The sequence below is a fragment of the Ranitomeya imitator genome, chromosome 4 (assembly GCF_032444005.1).
Source record: "Ranitomeya imitator isolate aRanImi1 chromosome 4, aRanImi1.pri, whole genome shotgun sequence".
NCBI classification, from domain to species: domain Eukaryota; kingdom Metazoa; phylum Chordata; class Amphibia; order Anura; family Dendrobatidae; genus Ranitomeya; species Ranitomeya imitator.
In genome coordinates, this window is record NC_091285.1 from 682,620,564 (window position 1) to 682,641,595 (window position 21,032).

The window sequence follows — 21,032 nt, forward strand, 5'->3', positions numbered from 1 at the left end:
TTAATCTATATCATTTAAATAAAACACTTTTCAAACCATGCGCTGACACATGACAACAACGTTGAGCTATTCTATTGTCAGTAGGATTATGCAGTTTCCGTTTCAATCTTTACCCAAGCATCGGTTAAGTTATGAAAAGATGATAGAGTTACTTGACCCCGACGTGATTTGAACACGCAACCTTCTGATCTGGAGTCAGACGCGCTACCGTTGCGCCACGAGGTCAGTTGAAAAGCAAGTACGCCCAATACTTCTCATGAAAAGTGCACGAGATAATATGTGGAAGCCATCAGGAAACTTGCAACTTTTACTCCCATTTTGGAAAAGATATAAACAAAGATGAATTAAGATCATGACATTCTGATTCAGGGATTTCCAGTTTAAAATGTAAAATCTAATAATAAACTCTCTTTTCTTACAAATTCAAAGATGACAATGGCATGAACAAAGTGTTAGCTGTTCCAGGCAAGGATTATTTTTTTATGTTTTGAACTCAATTCCCAAATGATATTTTTCATCAAAGTATTGTTGATAAGATATTAATCTACATAACTTAAATAAAACACATTTTTAAACACTTTGCCTACAGGTGGCAACAAAGTCGAATTTTTCTATTGTCAGTGGAATTACTCAGTTTCCATTTTCAATCTTAACACAAGCATCGATGAAGTTATGAAAACATGAAAGAGCTTCTCGACCCTGATGTAATATCAACACGCAGCCTTCTTTAATGGAGTCAGAAGCGCTACCATTGTGCACAAGGTCAGTTGAAAAGCATGTTTGCTCCAATACTTCACATGAAAAGTGCATGAGATAATATATGGACCCCATCTGGAAATTTGCTACTTTTAATCACAGTTTAGAAAAGACATAAACAGGGCTGAATTAAAATCATCACATTCGGATTCATTGATTTCCAGTTTAAAATTAAATATCTAGTAATCAGCCCTCTTCTCTAAGAAATTCAAAGAAGACAATGGCATGAACAAAGTATTGGCTGTTCCCGGCATGGATTTTATTATGTTTTGAACTCAATTCCCAAATGATATTTCTCATCAAAGTATTGTTGATAAGATATTAATCTATATCATTTAAATAAAACACTTTTCAAACCATGCGCTGACACATGACAACAACGTTGAGCTATTCTATTGTCAGTAGGATTACGCAGTTTCCGTTTCAATCTTTACCCAAGCATCGATTAAGTTATGAGAAGATGATAGAGCTACTTGTCCCCGACATGATTTGAACACGCAACCTTCTGATATGGAGTCAGACGCGCTACCGTTGCGCCACGAGGTCAGTTGAAAAGCATGTACGCCCAATACTTCTCATGAAAAGTGCACAAGATAATATCTGGAAGCCATCAGGAAACTTGCAACTTTTACTCCCATTTTGGAAAAGATATAAACAAGGATGAATTAAGATCATGACATTCTGATTCAGGGATTTCCAGTTTTAAATTTAAAATCAAATAATAAACTCTCTTTTCTTACAAATTCAAATATGACAAAGGCATGAACAAAGTGTCAGACGCGCTACCATTGCGCCACGAGGTCAGTTGAAAAGCGTGTACGCCCAATACTTCTCATGAAAAGTGCACAAGATAATATCTGGAAGCCATGAGGAAACTTGCAACTTTTACTCCCATTTTGGAAAAGATATAAACAAGGATGAATTAAGATCATGACATTCTGATTCAGGGATTTCCAGTTTAAAATTTAAAATCTAATAATAAACTCTCTTTTCTTACAAATTCAAAGATGACAAAGGCATGAACAAAGTGTTAGCTCTTCCCGGCAAGGATTATTTTTTTATGTTTTGAACTTAATTCCCAAATTATATTTTTCATCACAGTATTGTTGATAAGATATTAATCTACATAACTTAAATAAAACACATTTTTAAACACTTTGTCTACAGGTGGCAACAAAGTCGAATTTTTCTATTGTCAGGAGAATTACTCAGTTTCAGTTTTCAATCTTAACACAAGCATCGATGAAGTTATGAAAAGATGAAAGAGCTTCTCGACCCTGATGTGATATCAACACGCAGCCTTCTTTAATGGAGTCAGAAGCGCTACCATTGTGCACAAGGTCAGTTGAAAAGCATGTTTGCTCCAATACTTCACATGAAAAGTGCATGAGATAATATATGGACCCAATCTGGAAATTTGCTACTTTTAATCACAGTTTAGAAAAGACATAAACAGGGCTGAATTAAAATCATCACATTCGGATTCATTGATTTCCAGTTTAAAATTAAATATCTAGTAATAAGCCCTCTTCTCTAAGAAATTCAGAGAAGACAATGGCATGAACAAAGTATTGGCTGTTCCCGGCATGGATTTTTTTATGTTTAGAACTCAATTCCCAAATGATATTTCTCATCAAAGTATTGTTGATAAGATATTAATCTATATCTTTTAAAAAAAACTCTTTTCAAACACTGTGCTGACACATGACAACAACTTTGAGCTATTCTATTGTCAGTAGGATTATGCAGTTTCCGTTTCAATCTTTACCCAAGCATCGATTAAGTTATGAAAAGATGATAGAGTTACTTGACCCCGACGTGATTTGAACAAGCAACCTTCTGATCTGGAGTCAGACGCGCTACCTCTGCGCCACGAGGTCAGTTGAAAAGCATGTACGCCCAATACTTCTCATGAAAAGTGCACGAGATAATATGTGGAAGCCATCAGGAAACTTGCAACTTTTACTCCCATTTTGGAAAAGATATAAACAAAGATGAATTAAGATCATGACATTCTGATTCAGGGATTTCCAGTTTAAAATTTAAAATCTAATAATAAACTCTCTTTTCTTACAAATTCAATGATGACAATGGCATGAACAAAGTGTTAGCTGTTCCCGGCAAGGATTATTTTTTTATGTCTTGAACTCAATTCCCAAATGATATTTTTCATCAAAGTATTGTTGATAAGATATTAATCTACATAACTTAAATAAAACACATTTTTAAACACTTTGCCTATAGGTGGCAACAAAGTCGAATTTTTCTATTGTCAGTGGAATTACTCAGTTTCCGTTTTCAATCTTAACACAAGCATCGATGAAGTTATGAAAAGATGAAAGAGCTTCTCGACCCTGATGTAATATCAACACGCAGCCTTCTTTAATGGAGTCAGAAGCGCTACCATTGTGCACAAGGTCAGTTGAAAAGCATGTTTGCTCCAATACTTCACATGAAAAGTGCATGAGATAATATATGGACCCCATCTGGAAATTTGCTACTTTTAATCACAGTTTAGAAAAGACATAAACAGGGCTGAATTAAAATCATCACATTCGGATTCATTGATTTCCAGTTTAAAATTAAATATCTAGTAATAAGCCCTCTTCTCTAAGAAATTCAAAGAAGACAATGGCATGAACAAAGTATTGGCTGTTCCCGGCATGGATTTTTTTATGTTTTGAACTCAATTCCCAAATGATATTTCTCATCAAAGTATTGTTGATAAGATATTAATCTATATCATTTAAATAAAACACTTTTCAAACACTGCGCTGACACATGACAACAACTTTGAGCTATTCTATTGTCAGTAGGATTACGCAGTTTCCGTTTCAATCTTTACCCAAGCATCGATTAAGTTATGAAAAGATGATAGAGTTACTTGACCCCGACGTGATTTGAACACGCAACCTTCTGATCTGGAGTCAGACGCGCTACCGTTGCGCCACGAGGTCAGTTGAAAACCATGTACGCCCAATACTTCTCATGAAAAGTGCACAAGATAATATGTGGAAGCCATCAGGAAACTTGCAACTTTTACTCCCATTTTGGAAAAGATATAAACAAAGATGAATTAAGATCATGACATTCTGATTCAGGGATTTCCAGTTTAAAATTTAAAATCTAATAATAAACTCTCTTTTCTTACAAATTCAAAGATGACAATGGCATGAACAAAGTGTTAGCTGTTCCCGGCAAGGATTATTTTTTTATGTTTTGAACTCAATTCCCAAATGATATTTTTCATCACAGTATTGTTGATAAGATATTAATCTACATAACTTAAATAAAACACATTTTTAAACACTTTGCCTATAGGTGGCAACAATGTCGAATTTTTCTATTGTCAGTGGAATTACTCAGTTTCCGTTTTCAATCTTAACACAAGCATCGATGAAGTTATGAAAAGATGAAAGAGCTTCTCGACCCTGATGTAATATCAACACGCAGCCTTCTTTAATGGAGTCAGAAGCGCTAGCATTGTGCACAAGGTCATTTGAAAAGCATGTTTGCTCCAATACTTCACATGAAAAGTGCATGAGATAATATATGGGCCCCATCTGGAAATTTGCTTCTTTTAATCACAGTTTAGAAAAGACATAAACAGGGCTGAATTAAAATCATCACATTCGGATTCATTGATTTCCAGTTTAAAATTAAATATCTAGTAATAAGCCCTCTTCTCTAAGAAATTCAAAGAAGACAATGGCATGAACAAAGTATTGGCTGTTCCCGGCATGGATTTTTTTATGTTTTGAACTCAATTCCCAAATGATATTTCTCATCAAAGTATTGTTGATAAGATATTAATCTATATCATTTAAATAAAACAACTTTCAAACACTGCACTGCCACATGACAACAACGTTGAGCTATTCTGTTGTCAGTAGGATTACGCAGTTTCCGTTTCAATCTTTACCCAAGCATCGATTATGTTATGAAAAGATGATAGAGTTACTTGACCCCGATGTAATTTGAACACGCAACCTTCTGATCTGGAGTCAGATGCGCTACCAATGCGCCACGAGGTCAGTTGATAAGCATGTACGCCCAATACTTCTCATGAAAAGTGCACGAGATAATATGTGGAAGCCATCAGGAAACTTGCAACTTTTACTACCATTTTGGAAAAGATATAAACAAAGATGAATTAAGATCATGACATTCTGATTCAGGGATTTCCAGTTTAAAATTTAAAATCTAATAATAAACTCTCTTTTCTTACAAATTCAAAGATGACAATGGCATGAAAAAAGTGTTAGCTGTTCCCGGCAAGGATTATTTTTTTATGTTTTGAACTCAATTCCCAAATGATATTTTTCAACAAAGTATTGTTGATAAGATATTAATCTACATAACTTAAATAAAACACATTTTTAAACACTTTGCCTACAGGTGGCAACAAAGTCGAATTTTTCTATTGTCAGTGGAATTACTCAGTTTCCGTTTTCAATCTTAACACAAGCATCGATGAAGTTATGAAGAGATGAAAGAGCTTCTTGACCCTGATGTAATATCAACACGCAGCCTTCTTTAATGGAGTCAGAAGCGCTACCATTGTGCACAAGGTCAGTTGAAAAGCATGTTTGCTCCAATATTTCACATGAAAAGTGCATGAGATAATATATGGGCCCCATCTGGAAATTTGCTTCTTTTAATCACAGTTTAGAAAAGACATAAACAGGGCTGAATTAAAATCATCACATTCGGATTCATTGATTTCCAGTTTAAAATTAAATATCTAGTAATAATCCTTCTTCTCTAAGAAATTCAAAAAAGACAATGGCATGAACAAAGTATTGGCTGTTCCCGGCATGGATTTTTTTATGTTTTGAACTCAATTCCCAAATGATATTTCTCATCAAAGTATAGTTGATAAGATATTAATCTATATCATTTAAATAAAACACTTTTCAAACACTGCGCTGACACATGACAACAACCTTGAGCTATTCTATTGTCAGTAGGATTACGCAGTTTCCGTTTCAATCTTTACCCAAGCATCGATTAAGTTATGAAAAGATGATAGAGTTACTTGACCCCGACGTGATTTGAACACGCAACCTTCTGATCTGGAGTCAGACGCGCTACCGTTGCGCCACGAGGTCAGTTGAAAAGCATATACGCCCAATACTTCTCATGAAAAGTGCACAAGATAATATGTGGAAGCCATCAGGAAACTTGCAACTTTTACTCCCATTTTGGAAAAGATATAAACAAGGATGAATTAAGATCATGACATTCTGATTCAGGGATTTCCAGTTTAATATTTAAAATCTAATAATAAACTCTCTTTTCTTACAAATTCAAAGATGACAATGGCAAGAACAAAGTGTTAGCAGTTCCCGGCAAGGATTATTTTTTTATGTTTTGAACTCAATTCCCAAATGATATTTTTCATCAAAGTATTGTTGATAAGATATTAATCTGCATAACTTAAATAAAACACATTTTTAAACACTTTGCCTACAGGTGGCAACAAAGTCGAATTTTTCTATTGTCAGTGGAATTACTCAGTTTCCGTTTTCAATCTTAACACAAGCATCGATGAAGTTATGAAAAGATGAAAGAGCTTCTCGACCCTGATGTGATATAAACACGCAGCCTTTTTTAATGGAGTCAGAAGCGCTACCATTGTGCACAAGGTCAGTTGAAAAGCATGTTTGCTCCAATACTTCACATGAAAAGTGCATGAGATAATATATGGACCCCATCTGGAAATTTGCTACTTTTAATCACAGTTTAGAAAAGACATAAACAGGGCTGAATTAAAATCATCACATTCGGATTCATTGATTTCCAGTTTAAAATTAAATATCTAGTAATAAGCCCTCTTCTCTAAGAAATTCAAAGAAGACAATGGCATGAACAAAGTATTGGCTGTTGCCGGCATGGATTTTTTTATGTTTTGAACTCAATTCCCAAATAATATTTCTCATCAAAGTATTGTTGATAAGATATTAATCTATATCATTTAAATAAAACACTTTTCAAACTGCACTGCCACATGACAACAGCGTTGAGCTATGCTGTTGTCAGTAGGACTACGCATTTAACGTTTCAATCTTTACCCAAGCATCGACTAAGTTATGATAAGATGATAGAGTTACTTGCCCTCGACGTGATTTGAACACGCAACCTTCTGATATGGAGTCAGATGCGCTACCGTTGCGCCACGAGGTCAGTTGAAAAGCAAGTACGCCCAATACTTCTCATGAAAAGTGCACAAGATAATATCTGGAAGCCATCAGGAAACTTGCAACTTTTACTCCCATTTTGGAAAAGATATAAACAAGGATGAATTAAGATCATGACATTCTGAATCAGGGATTTCCAGTTTAAAATTTAAAATCTAATAATAAACTCTCTTTTCTTACAAATTCAAAGATGACAATGGCATGAACAAAGTGTTAGCTGTTCCCGGCAAGGACTATTTTTTTTATGTTTTGAACTCAATTCCCAAATGATATTTTTCATCACAGTATTGTTGATAAGATGTTAATCTACATAACTTAAATAAAACACATTTTTAAACACTTTGCCTAAAGGTGGCAAAAAAGTCGAATTTTTCTATTGTCAGTGGAATTACTCAGTTTCCGTTTTCAATCTTAACACAAGCATCGATGAAGTTATGAAAAGATGAAAGAGCTTCTCGACCCTGATGTGATATCAACACGCAGCCTTCTTTAATGGAGTCAGAAGCGCTACCATTGTGCACAAGGTCAGTTGAAAAGCATGTTTGCTCCAATACTTCACATGAAAAGTGCATGAGATAATATATGGATCCCATCTGGAAATTTGCTACTTTTAATCACAGTTTAGAAAAGACATAAACAGGGCTGAATTAAAATCATCACATTCGGATTCATTGATTTCCAGTTTAAAATTAAATATCTAGTAATAAGCCCTCTTCTCTAAGAAATTCAAAGAAGACAATGGCATGAACAAAGTATTGGCTGTTCCCGGCATGGATTTTTTTATGTTTTGAACTCAATTCCCAAATGATATTTCTCATCAAAGTATTGTTGATAAGATATTAATCTACATCATTTAAATAAAACACTTTTCAAACACTGCGCTGACACATGACAACAACTTTGAGCTATTCTATTGTCAGTAGGATTACGCAGTTTCCGTTTCAATCTTTACCCAAGCATCGATTAAGTTATGAAAAGATAATAGAGTTACTTGACCCCGACGTGATTTGAAAACGCAACCTTCTGATCTGGAGTTAGACGCGCTACCGTTGCGCCACGAGGTCAGTTGAAAAGCATGTACGCCCAATACTTCTCATGAAAAGTGCACGAGATAATATGTGGAAGCCATCAGGAAACTTGCAACTTTTACTCCCATTTTGGAAAAGATATAAACAAAGATGAATTAAGATCATGACATTCTGATTCAGGGATTTCCAGTTTCAAATTTAAAATCTAATAATAAACTCTCTTTTCTTACAAATTCAAAGATGACAATGGCATGAACAAAGTGTTAGCTGTTCCCGGCAAGGATTATTTTTTTATGTTTTGAACTCAATTCCCAAATGATATTTTTCATCAAAGTATTGTTGATAAGATATTAATCTACATAACTTAAATAAAACTCATTTTTAAACACTTTGCCTATAGGTGGCAACAAAGTCGAATTTTTCTATTGTCAGTGGAATTACTCAGTTTCCGTTTTCAATCTTAACACAAGCATCGATGAAGTTATGAAAAGATGAAAGAGCTTCTCGACCCTGATGTGATATCAACACACAGCCTTCTTTAATGGAGTCAGAAGCGCTACCATTGTGCACAAGGTCAGTTGAAAAGCATGTTTGCTCCAATACTTCACATGAAAAGTGCATGAGATAATATATGGACCCCATCTGGAAATTTGCTACTTTTAATCACAGTTTAGAAAAGACATAAACAGGGCTGAATTAAAATCATCACATTCGGATTCATTGATTTCCAGTTTAAAATTAAATATCTAGTAATAAGCCCTCTTCTCTAAGAAATTCAAAGAAGACAATGGCATGAGCAAAGTATTGGCTGTTCCCGGCATGGATTTTTTTATGTTTTGAACTCAATTCCCAAATGATATTTCTCATCAAAGTATTGTTGATAAGATATTAATCTATATCATTTAAATAAAACAACTTTCAAACACTGCACTGCCACATGACAACAACGTTGAGCTACTCTATTTTCTGTAGGATTACGCAGTTTCCGTTTCAATCTTTACCCAAGCATCGATTAAGTTATGAAAAAATGATGGAGTTACTTGAGACCGACGTGATTTGAATACGCATCCTTCTGATCTGGAGTCAGATGCGCTACCAGTGCGCCACGAGGTCAGTTGAAAAGCATGTATGCCCATTACTTCTCATGAAAAGTGCACGAGATAATATCTGGAAGCCATCAGGAAACTTGCAACTTTTACTCCCATTTTGGAAAAGATATAAACAAGGATGAATTAAGATCATGACATTCTGATTCAGGGATTTCCAGTTTAAAATTTAAAATCTAATAATAAACTCTCTTTTCTTACAAATTCAAAGATGACAATGGCATGAACAAAGTGTTAGCTGTTCCCGGCAAGGATTATTTTTTTTATGTTTTGAACTCAATTCCCAAATGATATTTTTCATCACAGTATTGTTGATAAGATGTTAATCTACATAACTTAAATAAAACACATTTTTAAACACTTTGCCTACAGGTGGCAACAAAGTCGAATTTTTCTATTGTCAGTTGAATTACTCAGTTTCCGTTTTCAATCTTAACACAAGCATCGATGAAGTTATGAAAAGATGAAAGAGCTTCTCGACCCTGATGTGATATCAACACGCAGCCTTCTTTAATGGAGTCAGAAGCGCTACCATTGTGCACAAGGTCAGTTGAAAAGCATGTTTTCTCCAATACTTCACATGAAAAGTGCATGAGATAATATATGGACCCCATCTGGAAATTTGCTACTTTTAATCACAGTTTAGAAAAGACATAAACAGGGCTGAATTAAAATCATCACATTCGGATTCATTGATTTCCAGTTTAAAATTAAATATCTAGTAATAAGCCCTCTTCTCTAAGAAATTCAAAGAAGACAATGGCATGAACAAAGTATTGGCTGTTCCCGGCATGGATTTTTTTATGTTTTGAACTCAATTCCCAAATGATATTTCTCATCAAAGTATTGTTGATAAGATATTAATCTATATCATTTAAATAAAACACATTTCAAACATTGCGCTGACACATGACAACAACGTTGAGCTATTCTATTGTCAGTAGGATTACGCAGTTTCCATTTCAATCTTTACCCAAGCATCGATTAAGTTATGAAAAGATGATAGAGTTACTTGACCCCGACGTGATTTGAACACGCAATCTTCTGATATGGAGTCAGACGCGCTACCGTTGCGCCACGAGGTCAGTTAAAAAGCATGTACGCCCAATACTTCTCATGAAAAGTGCACAAGATAATATCTGGAAGCCATCAGGAAACTTGCAACTTTTACTCCCATTTTGGAAAAGATATAAACAAGGATGAATTAAGATCATGACATTCTGAATCAGGGATTTCCAGTTTAAAATTTAAAATCTAATAATAAACTCTCTTTTCTTACAAATTCAAAGATGACAATGGCATGAACAAAGTGTTAGCTGTTCCCGGCAAGGATTATTTTTTTTATGTTTTGAACTCAATTCCCAAATGATATTTTTCATCACAGTATTGTTGATAAGATGTTAATCTACATAACTTAAATAAAACACATTTTTAAACACTTTGCCTAAAGGTGGCAACAAAGTCGAATTTTTCTATTGTCAGTGGAATTACTCAGTTTCCGTTTTCAATCTTAACACAAGCATCGATGAAGTTATGAAAAGATGAAAGAGCTTCTCGACCCTGATGTGATATCAACACGCAGCCTTCTTTAATGGAGTCAGAAGCGCTACCATTGTGCACAAGGTCAGTTGAAAAGCATGTTTGCTCCAATACTTCACATGAAAAGTGCATGAGATAATATATGGACCCCATCTGGAAATTTGCTACTTTTAATCACAGTTTAGAAAAGACATAAACAGGGCTGAATTAAAATCATCACATTCGGATTCATTGATTTCCAGTTTAAAATTAAATATCTAGTAATAAGCCCTCTTCTCTAAGAAATTCAAAGAAGACAATGGCATGAACAAAGTATTGGCTGTTCCCGGCATGGATTTTTTTATGTTTTGAACTTAATTCCCAAATGATATTTCTCATCAAAGTATAGTTGATAAGATATTAATCTATATCATTTAAATAAAACACTTTTCAAACACTGCGCTGACACATGACAACAACGTTGAGCTATTCTATTGTCAGTAGGATTACGCAGTTTCCGTTTCAATCTTTACCCAAGCATCGATTAAGTTATGAAAGGATGATAGAGTTACTTGAGACCGACGTGATATGAACACGCAATCTTCTAATCTGGAGTCAGACGCGCTACCGTTGCGCCACGAGGTCAGTTGAAAAGCATGTACGCCCAATACTTCTCATGAAAAGTGCACAAGATAATATCTGGAAGCCTCAGGAAACTTGCAACTTTTACTCCCATTTTGGAAAAGATATAAACAAGGATGAATTAAGATCATGACATTCTGATTCAGGGATTTCCAGTTTAAAATTTAAAATCTAATAATAAACTCTCTTTTCTTACAAATTCAAAGATGACAATGGCATGAACAAAGTGTTAGCTGTTCCCGGCAAGGATTATTTTTTTTTTAATGTTTTGAACTCAATTCCCAAATGATATTTTTCATCACAGTATTGTTGATAAGATGTTAATCTACATAACTTAAATAAAACACATTTTTAAACACTTTGCCTACAGGTGGCAACAAAGTCGAATTTTTCTATTGTCAGTGGAATTACTCAGTTTCCGTTTTCAATCTTAACACAAGCATCGATGAAGTTATGAAAAGATGAAAGAGCTTCTCGACCCTGATGTGATATCAACACGCAGCCTTCTTTACTGGAGTAAGAAGCGCTACCATTGTGCACAAGGTCAGTTGAAAAGCATGTTTCCTCCAATACTTCACATGAAAAGTGCATGAGATAATATATGGACCCCATCTAGAAATTTGCTACTTTTAATCACAGTTTAGAAAAGACATAAACAGGGCTGAATTAAAATCATCACATTCGGATTCATTGATTTCCAGTTTAAAATTAAATATCTAGTAATAAGCCCTCTTCTCTAAGAAATTCAAAGAAGACAATGGCATGAACAAAGTATTGGCTGTTCTCGAAATGGATTTTTTTATGTTTTGAACTCAATTCCCAAATGATATTTCTCATCAAAGTATTGTTGATAAGATATTAATCTATATCATTTAAATAAAACACTTTTCAAACACTGCGCTGACACATGACAACAACGTTGAGCTTTTCTATTGTCAGTAGGATTCAGCAGTTTCCGTTTCAATCTTTACCCAAGCATCGATTAAGTTATGAAAAGATGATATAGTTACTTGACCACGACGTGATTTGAACACGCAATCTTCTAATCTGGAGTCAGACGCGCTACCGTTGCGCCACGAGGTCAGTTGAAAAGCATGTATGCCCAATACTTCTCATGAAAAGTGCACGAGATAATATCTGGAAGCCATCAGGAAACTTGCAACTTTTACTCCCATTTTGGAAAAGATATAAACAAGGATATATTAAGATCATGACATTCTGATTCAGGGATTTCCAGTTTAAAGTTTAAAATGTAATAATAAACTCTCTTTTCTTACAAATTCAAAGATGACAATGGCATGAACAAAGTGTTAGCTGTTCCCAGCAAGGATTATTTTTTTTATGTTTTGAACTCAATTCCCAAATGATATTTTTCATCACAGTATTGTTGATAAGATGTTAATCTACATAACTTAAATAAAACACATTTTTAAACACTTTGCCTACAGGTGGCAACAAAGTCGAATTTTTCTATTGTCAGTGGAATTACTCAGTTTCCGTTTTCAATCTTAACACAAGCATCGATGAAGTTATGAAAAGATGAAAGAGCTTCTCAACCCTGATGTGATATTAACACGCATCCTTCTTTAAAGGAGTCAGAAGCGCTACCATTGTGCACAAGGTCAGTTGAAAAGCATGTTTGCTCCAATACTTCACATGAAAAGTGCATGAGATAATATATGGACCCCATCTGGAAATTTGCTACTTTTAATCACAGTTTAGAAAAGACATAAACAGATAAACAGGGCTGAATTAAAATCATCACATTCGGATTCATTGATTTCCAGTTTAAAATTAAATTTCTAGTAATAAGCCCTCTTCTCTAAGAAATTCAAAGAAGACAATGGCATGAACAAAGTATTGGCTGTTCCCGGCATGGATTTTTTTATGTTTTGAACTCAATTCCCAGATGATATTTCTCATCAAAGTATTGTTGATAAGATATTAATCTATATCATTTAAATAAAACACTTTTCAAACACTGCGCTGACACATGACAACTTGAGCTATTCTATTGTCAGTAGGATTACGCAGTTTCCGTTTCAATCTTTACCCAAGCATCGATTAAGTTAAGAAAAGATGACAGAGTTACTTGACCCCGACGTGATTTGAACACGCAACCTTCTGATCTGGAGTCAGACGCGCTACCGGTGCGCCACGAGGTCAGTTGAAAAGCATGTACGCCCAATACTTCTCATGAAAAGTGCACGAGATAATATCTGGAAGCCATCAGGAAACTTGCAACTTTTACTCCCATTTTGGAAAAGATATAAACAAGGATGAATTAAGATCATGACATTCTGATTCAGGGATTTCCAGTTTAAAATTTAAAATCTAATAATAAACTCTCTTTTCTTACAAATTCAAAGATGACAATGGCATGAACAAAGTGTTAGCTGTTCCCGGCAAGGATTATTTTTTTTATGTTTTGAACTCAATTCCCAAATGATATTTTTCATCACAGTATTGTTGATAAGATGTTAATCTACATAACTTAAATAAAACACATTTTTAAACACTTTGCCTACAGGTGGCAACAAAGTCGAATTTTTCTATTGTCAGTGGAATTACTCAGTTTCCGTTTTCAATCTTAACACAAGCATCGATGAAGTTATGAAAAGATGAAACAGCTTCTCGACCCTGATGTGATATCAACACGCAGCCTTCTTTACTGGAGTCAGAAGCGCTACCATTGTGCACAAGGTCAGTTGAAAAGCATGTTTGCTCCAATACTTCACATGAAAAGTGCATGAGATAATATATGGACCCCATCTGGAAATTTGCTACTTTTAATCACAGTTTAGAAAAAGACATAAACAGGGCTGAATTAAAATCATCACATTCGGATTCATTGATTTCCAGTTTAAAATTAAATATCTAGTAATAAGCCCTCTTCTCTAAGAAATTCAAAGAAGACAATGGCATGAACAAAGTATTGGCTGTTCCCGGCATGGATTTTTTTATGTTTTGAATTCAATTCCCAAATGATATTTCTCATCAAAGTATTGTTGATAAGATATTAATCTATATCATTTAAATAAAGCACTTCACTGCCACTTGACAACAACGTTGAGCTATTCTATTGTCGGTAGGATTACGCAGTTTCCGATTCAATCTTTACCCAAGCATCGATTAAGTTATGAAAAGATGATAGAGTTACTTGACCACGACGTGATTTGAACACGCAACCTTCCAATCTGGAGTCAGACGCGCTACCGTTGCTCCACGAGGTCAGTTGAAAAGCATGTACGCCCAATACTTCTCATGAAAAGTGCACGAGATAATATCTAGAAGCCATCAGGAAACTTGCAACTTTTACTCCCATTTTGGAAAAGATATAAACAAGGATGAATTAAGATCATGACATTCTGATTCAGGGATTTCCAGTTTAAAATTTAAAATCTAATAATAAACTCTCTTTTCTTACAAATTCAAAGATGACAATGGCATGAACAAAGTGTTAGCTGTTCCCGGCAAGGATTTTTTTTTATGTTTTGAACTCAATTCCCAAATGATATTTTTCATCACAGTATTGTTGATAAGATGTTAATCTACATAACTTAAATAAAACACATTTTTAAACACTTTGCCTACAGGTGGCAACAAAGTCGAATTTTTCTATTGTCAGTGGAATTACTCAGTTTCCGTTTTCAATCTTAACACAAGCATCGATGAAGTTATGAAAAGATGAAACAGCTTCTCTACCCTGATGTGATATCAACACGCAGCCTTCTTTACTGGAGTCAGAAGCGCTACCATTGTGCACAAGGTCAGTTGAAAAGCATGTTTGCTCCAATACTTCACATGAAAAGTGCATGAGATAATATATGGACCCCATCTGGAAATTTGCTACTTTTAATCACAGTTTAGAAAAAGACATAAACAGGGCTGAATTAAAATCATCACATTCGGATTCATTGATTTCCAGTTTAAAATTAAATATCTAGTAATAAGCCCTCTTCTCTAAGAAATTCAAAGAAGACAATGGCATGAACAAAGTATTGGCTGTTCCCGGCATGGATTTTTTTATGTTTTGAATTCAATTCCCAAATGATATTTCTCATCAAAGTATTGTTGATAAGATATTAATCTATATCATTTAAATAACACACTTCACTGCCACTTGACAACAACGTTGAGCTATTATATTGTCAGTAGGATTACGCAGTTTCCGTTTCAATCTTTACCCAAGCATCGATTAAGTTATGAAAAGATGATAGAGTTACTTGACCACGACGTGATTTGAACACGCAACCTTCCAATCTGGAGTCAGACGCGCTACCGTTGCGCCACAAGGTCAGTTGAAAAGCATGTACGCCCAATACTTCTCATGAAAAGTGCACGAGATAATATCTAGAAGCCATCAGGAAACTTGCAACTTTTACTCCCATTTTGGAAAAGATATAAACAAGGATGAATTAAGATCATGACATTCTGATTCAGGGATTTCCAGTTTAAAATTTAAAATCTAATAATAAACTCTCTTTTCTTACAAATTCAAAGATGACAATGGCATGAACAAAGTGTTAGCTGTTCCCGGCAAGGATTATTTTTTTTATGTTTTGAACTCAATTCCCAAATGATATTTTTCATCACAGTATTGTTGATAAGATGTTAATCTACATAACTTAAATAAAACACATTTTTAAACACTTTGCCTACAAGTGGCAACAAAGTCGAATTTTTCTATTGTCAGTGGAATTACTCAGTTTCCGTTTTCAATCTTAACACAAGCATCGATGAAGTTATGAAAAGATGAAAGAGCTTCTCGACCCTGATGTGATATCAACACGCAGCCTTCTTTACTGGAGTAAGAAGCGCTACCATTGTGCACAAGGTCAGTTGAAAAGCATGTTTCCTCCAATACTTCACATGAAAAGTGCATGAGATAATATATGGACCCCATCTAGAAATTTGCTACTTTTAATCACAGTTTAGAAAAGACATAAACAGGGCTGAATTAAAATCATCACATTCGGATTCATTGATTTCCAGTTTAAAATTAAATATCTAGTAATAAGCCCTCTTCTCTAAGAAATTCAAAGAAGACAATGGCATGAACAAAGTATTGGCTGTTCTCGACATGGATTTTTTTATGTTTTGAACTCAATTCCCAAATGATATTTCTCATCAAAGTATTGTTGATAAGATATTAATCTATATCATTTAAATAAAACACTTTTCAAACACTGCGCTGACACATGACAACAACGTTGAGCTTTTCTATTGTCAGTAGGATTAAGCAGTTTCCGTTTCAATCTTTACCCAAGCATCGATTAAGTTAAGAAAAGATGATAGAGTAACTTGACCCAGACGTGATTTGAACACGCAACCTTCTGATCTGGAGTCAGACGCTCTACCGTTGCGCCACGAAGTCAGTTGAAAAGCATGTACGCCCAATACTTCTCATGAAAAGTGCACGAGATAATATCTGGAAGCCATCAGGAAACTTGCAACTTTTACTCCCATTTTGGAAAAGATATAAACAAGGATGAATTAAGATCATGACATTCTGATTCAGGGATTTCCAGTTTAAAATGTAAAATCTAATAATAAACTCTCTTTTCTTACAAATTCAAAGATGACAATGGCATGAACAAAGTGTTAGCTGTTCCCGGCAAGGATTATTTTTTTTTGTTTTGAACTCAATTCCCAAATGATATTTTTCATCACAGTATTGTTGATAAGATGTTAATCTACATAACTTAAATAAAACACATTTTTAAACACTTTGCCTACAGGTGGCAAGAAAGTACAATTTTTCTATTGTCAGTGGAATTACTCAGTTTCCGTTTTCAATCTTAACACAAGCATCGATGAAGTTATGAAAAGATGAAAGAGCTTCTCGACCCTGATGTGATATCAACACGCAGCCTTCTTTACTGGAGTCAGAAGCGCTACCATTGTGCACAAGGTCAGTTGAAAAGCATGTTTGCTCCAATACTTCACATGAAAAGTGCATGAGATAATATATGGACCCCATCTGGAAATTTGCTACTTTTAATCACAGTTTAGAAAAAGACATAAACAGGGCTGAATTAAAATCATCACATTCGGACTCATTGATTTCCAGTTTAAAATTAAATATCTAGTAATAAGCCCTCTTCTCTAAGAAATTCAAAGAAGACAATGGCATGAACAAAGTATTGGCTGTTCCCGGCATGGATTTTTTTATGTTTTGAACTCAATTCCCAAATGATATTTCTCATCAAAGTATTGTTGATAAGATATTAATCTATATCATTTAAATAGAACACTTTTCAAACACTGCGCTGACACAGCGTTGAGCTATTCTATTGTCAGTAGATTACGCAGTTTCCGTTTCAATCTTTACCCAAGCATCGATTAAGTTATGAAAAGATGATAGAGTTACTTGACCACGACGTGATTTGAACACGCAACCTTCTGATCTGGAGTCAGACGCGCTACCGTTGCGCCACGAGGTCAGTTGAAAAGCATGTACGCCTAATACTTCTCATGAAAAGTGCACGAGATAATATCTGGAAGCCATCAGGAAACTTGCAACTTTTACTCCCATTTTGGAAAAGATATAAACAAGGATGAATTAAGATCATGACATTCTGATTCAGGGATTTCCAGTTTAAAATGTAAAATCTAATAATAAACTCTCTTTTCTTACAAATTCAAAGATGACAATGGCATGAACAAAGTGTTAGCTGTTCCCGGCAAGGATTATTTTTTTTTGTTTTGAACTCAATTCCCAAATGATATTTTTCATCACAGTATTGTTGATAAGATGTTAATCTACATAACTTAAATAAAACACATTTTTAAACACTTTGCCTACAGGTGGCAAGAAAGTACAATTTTTCTATTGTCAGTGGAATTACTCAGTTTCCGTTTTCAATCTTAACACAAGCATCGATGAAGTTATGAAAAGATGAAAGAGCTTCTCGACCCTGATGTGATATCAACACGCAGCCTTCTTTACTGGAGTCAGAAGCGCTACCATTGTGCACAAGGTCAGTTGAAAAGCATGTTTGCTCCAATACTTCACATGAAAAGTGCATGAGATAATATATGGACCCCATCTGGAAATTTGCTACTTTTAATCACAGTTTAGAAAAAGACATAAACAGGGCTGAATTAAAATCATCACATTCGGACTCATTGATTTCCAGTTTAAAATTAAATATCTAGTAATAAGCCCTCTTCTCTAAGAAATTCAAAGAAGACAATGGCATGAACAAAGTATTGGCTGTTCCCGGCATGGATTTTTTTATGTTTTGAACTCAATTCCCAAATGATATTTCTCATCAAAGTATTGTTGATAAGATATTAATCTATATCATTTAAATAGAACACTTTTCAAACACTGCGCTGACACAGCGTTGAGCTATTCTATTGTCAGTAGATTACGCAGTTTCCGTTTCAATCTTTACCCAAGCATCGATTAAGTTATGAAAAGATGATAGAGTTACCTGACCCCGATGTGATTTGAACAAGCAACCTTCTGATCCGGAGTCAGACGCGCTACCGTTGCGCCACAAGGTCAGTTGAAAAGCATGTACGCCCAATACTTCTCATGAAAAGTGCACGAGATAATATGTGGAAGCCATCAGGAAACTTGCAACTTTTACTCCCATTTTGGAAAAGATATAAACAAAGATGAATTAAGATCATGACATTCTGATTCAGGGATTTCCAGTTTAAAATTTAAAATCTAATAATAAACTCTCTTTTCTTACAAATTCAAAGCTGACAATGGCATGAACAAAGTGTTAGCTGTTCCCGGCAAGGATTATTTTTTTTGTTTTGAACTCAATTCCCAAATGATATTTTTCATCAAAGTATTGTTGATAAGATATTAATCTACATAACTTAAATAAAACACATTTTTAAACACTTTGCCTATAGGTGGCAACAAAGTCGAATTTTTCTATTGTCAGTGGAATTACTCAGTTTCCTTTTTCAATCTTAACACAAGCATCGATGAAGTTATGAAAAGATGAAAGATCTTCTCGACCCTGATGTAATATCAACACGCAGCCTTCTTTAATGGAGTCAGAAGCGCTACCATTGTGCACAAGGTCAGTTGAAAAGCATGTTTGCTCCAATACTTCACATGAAAAGTGCATGAGATAATATATGGACCCCATCTGGAAATTTGCTACTTTTAATCACAGTTTAGAAAAGACATAAACAGGGCTGAATTAAAATCATCACATTCGGATTCATTGATTTCCAGTTTAAAATTAAATATCTAGTAATAAGCCCTCTTCTCTAAGAAATTCAAAGAAGACAATGGCATGAACAAAGTATTGGCTGTTCCCGGCATGGATTTTTTTATGTTTTGAACTCAATTCCCAAATGATATTTCTCATCAAAGTATTGTTGATAAGATATTAATCTACATCATTTAAATAAAACACTTTTCAAACACTGCGCTGACACATGACAACAACTTTGAGCTATTCTATTGTCGGTAGGATTACGCAGTTTCCGTTTCAATCTTTACCCAAGCATCGATTAAGTTATGAAAAGATGATAGAGTTACTTGACCCCGACGTGATTTGAAAACGCAACCTTCTGATCTGGAGTTAGACGCGCTACCGTTGCGCCACGGGGTCAGTTGAAAAGCATGTACGCCCAATACTTCTCATGAAAAGTGCACGAGATAATATGTGGAAGCCATCAGGAAACTTGCAACTTTTACTCCCATTTTGGAAAAGATATAAACAAAGATGAATTAAGATCATGACATTCTGATTCAGGGATTTCCAGTTTCAAATTTAAAATCTAATAATAAACTCTCTTTTCTTACAAATTCAAAGATGACAATGGCATGAACAAAGTGTTAGCTGTTCCCGGCAAGGATTATTTTTTTATGTTTTGAACTCAATTCCCAAATGATATTTTTCATCAAAGTATTGTTGATAAGATATTAATCTACATAACTTAAATAAAACTCATTTTTAAACACTTTGCCTATAGGTGGCAACAAAGTCGAATTTTTCTATTGTCAGTGGAATTACTCAGTTTCCGTTTTCAATCTTAACACAAGCATCAATGAAGTTATGAAAAGATGAAAGAGCTTCTCGACCCTGATGTGATATCAACACACAGCCTTGTTTAATGGAGTCAGAAGCGCTACCATTGTGCACAAGGTCAGTTGAAAAGCATGTTTGCTCCAATACTTCACATGAAAAGTGCATGAGATAATATATGGACCCCATCTGGAAATTTGCTACTTTTAATCACAGTTTAGAAAAGACATAAACAGGGCTGAATTAAAATCATCACATTCGGATTCATTGATTTCCAGTTTAAAATTAAATATCTAGTAATAAGCCCTCTTCTCTAAGAAATTCAAAGAAGACAATGGCATGAACAAAGTATTGGCTGTTCCCGGCATGGATTTTTTTATGTTTTGAACTCAATTCCCAAATGATATTTCTCATCAAAGTATTGTTGATAAGATATTAATCTATATCATTTAAATAAAACAACTTTCAAACACTGCACTGCCACATGACAACAACGTTGAGCTATTCTGTTGTCAGTAGGATTACGCAGTTTCCGTTTCAATCTTTACCCAAGCATCGATTAAGTTATGAAAAGATGATAGAGTTACTTGACCCCGATGTAATTTGAACACGCAACCTTCTGATCTGGAGTCAGATGCGCTACCAATGCGCCACGAGGTCAGTTGATAAGCATGTACGCCCAATACTTCTCATGAAAAGTGCACGAGATAATATGTGGAAGCCATCAGGAAACTTGCAACTTTTACTCCCATTTTGGAAAAGATATAAACAAAG

General features: G+C 34.7%; 12 non-coding genes across 12 annotated transcripts; all 12 read right to left on the reverse strand.

Moving 5' to 3' along the window:
- Positions 1 to 153: 153 nt before the first annotated feature.
- Positions 154 to 225, reverse strand: TRNAW-CCA (transfer RNA tryptophan (anticodon CCA)). The gene has a single exon. It is a non-coding gene; the product is annotated as a tRNA-Trp (tRNA).
- A 2,339-nt stretch (positions 226 to 2,564) lies between these two features.
- TRNAW-CCA (transfer RNA tryptophan (anticodon CCA)) lies at positions 2,565 to 2,636 on the reverse strand. Its single transcript has one exon. It is a non-coding gene; the product is annotated as a tRNA-Trp (tRNA).
- Positions 2,637 to 3,641: 1,005 nt separating this feature from the next.
- On the reverse strand, positions 3,642 to 3,713 carry TRNAW-CCA (transfer RNA tryptophan (anticodon CCA)). Its single transcript has one exon. It is a non-coding gene; the product is annotated as a tRNA-Trp (tRNA).
- Positions 3,714 to 5,795: 2,082 nt separating this feature from the next.
- Positions 5,796 to 5,867, reverse strand: TRNAW-CCA (transfer RNA tryptophan (anticodon CCA)). The gene has a single exon. It is a non-coding gene; the product is annotated as a tRNA-Trp (tRNA).
- Positions 5,868 to 6,870: 1,003 nt separating this feature from the next.
- Positions 6,871 to 6,942, reverse strand: TRNAW-CCA (transfer RNA tryptophan (anticodon CCA)). Its single transcript has one exon. It is a non-coding gene; the product is annotated as a tRNA-Trp (tRNA).
- Positions 6,943 to 7,948: 1,006 nt separating this feature from the next.
- TRNAW-CCA (transfer RNA tryptophan (anticodon CCA)) lies at positions 7,949 to 8,020 on the reverse strand. Its single transcript has one exon. It is a non-coding gene; the product is annotated as a tRNA-Trp (tRNA).
- Positions 8,021 to 10,103: 2,083 nt separating this feature from the next.
- Positions 10,104 to 10,175, reverse strand: TRNAW-CCA (transfer RNA tryptophan (anticodon CCA)). Its single transcript has one exon. It is a non-coding gene; the product is annotated as a tRNA-Trp (tRNA).
- A 2,086-nt stretch (positions 10,176 to 12,261) lies between these two features.
- On the reverse strand, positions 12,262 to 12,333 carry TRNAW-CCA (transfer RNA tryptophan (anticodon CCA)). The gene has a single exon. It is a non-coding gene; the product is annotated as a tRNA-Trp (tRNA).
- Positions 12,334 to 13,343: 1,010 nt separating this feature from the next.
- TRNAW-CCA (transfer RNA tryptophan (anticodon CCA)) lies at positions 13,344 to 13,415 on the reverse strand. Its single transcript has one exon. It is a non-coding gene; the product is annotated as a tRNA-Trp (tRNA).
- Positions 13,416 to 15,477: 2,062 nt separating this feature from the next.
- Positions 15,478 to 15,549, reverse strand: TRNAW-CCA (transfer RNA tryptophan (anticodon CCA)). The gene has a single exon. It is a non-coding gene; the product is annotated as a tRNA-Trp (tRNA).
- A 2,075-nt stretch (positions 15,550 to 17,624) lies between these two features.
- Positions 17,625 to 17,696, reverse strand: TRNAW-CCA (transfer RNA tryptophan (anticodon CCA)). Its single transcript has one exon. It is a non-coding gene; the product is annotated as a tRNA-Trp (tRNA).
- A 2,073-nt stretch (positions 17,697 to 19,769) lies between these two features.
- TRNAW-CCA (transfer RNA tryptophan (anticodon CCA)) lies at positions 19,770 to 19,841 on the reverse strand. Its single transcript has one exon. It is a non-coding gene; the product is annotated as a tRNA-Trp (tRNA).
- Between the last annotated feature and the right edge of the window lie 1,191 nt (positions 19,842 to 21,032).